Below are 674 nucleotides of genomic sequence, written 5' to 3' on the forward strand. Positions count from 1 at the left end.
CAATATGGGGAAGCTTCTCTGTTTGCTGTGTGTTTTTTTTTTTTTTTTGAAGTGTGGTGTCACAGTTCACTCATCTCTTCAACCACAAGAAAAGCCCAGGAGTAGTCTTAGCTACCGTAATATCTATGTTATGGTAGGGCCCTTATTACACTTTCTCTTACAGGGCTATGATAACCGTTTTACCCATGCAATAAAGCGAGGTGCAAAAATGAATTCATATCTAGCAGAGGAAGGTTTTGATCCATCAACCTCTGAGTTATGGGCTCTGCACACTCCTGCTGCACCACTTTGCAGTCTGCTTACATTTGTATACAATCTTCAAGTTTAAGAAGGGTACATTAGTTCCCTTCACAAAACACAAAGCCATCTCTGGGTGGGCTTGAACCACCAACCTTTTGGTTACCAGCCAAATGCACTAATCAGTTGTGCCACAGAGACTAGTTGTTATCCTACATGATTTTATGGGGATGTATGTTTGTCTTCTGGAGGGAAGAAGTAAGTCTGATCCAAGAAGTTTAACACCACTTTTACCTACAGCAAAGCAATACCTTCAAGGCAGCGGAGTGGTGCAGTGGAAGTGTGTGGAGCCCATAACCCAGAGATTGATGGATCAAAACCATCCTCTGCTAGGCATGATTTCATTTTTGCACCTCGCTTTATCACATGGGCAAAAC

At 42.4% G+C, this 674-nt stretch overlaps 1 non-coding gene across 1 annotated transcript; it reads right to left on the reverse strand.

Moving 5' to 3' along the window:
• Nucleotides 1-364: 364 nt before the first annotated feature.
• Nucleotides 365-438, reverse strand: TRNAT-GGU (transfer RNA threonine (anticodon GGU)). The gene has a single exon. It is a non-coding gene; the product is annotated as a tRNA-Thr (tRNA).
• Nucleotides 439-674: the final 236 nt, after the last annotated feature.

Source organism: Hyperolius riggenbachi, unplaced genomic scaffold (genome assembly GCF_040937935.1).
Source record: "Hyperolius riggenbachi isolate aHypRig1 unplaced genomic scaffold, aHypRig1.pri scaffold_167, whole genome shotgun sequence".
NCBI lineage: Eukaryota > Metazoa > Chordata > Amphibia > Anura > Hyperoliidae > Hyperolius > Hyperolius riggenbachi.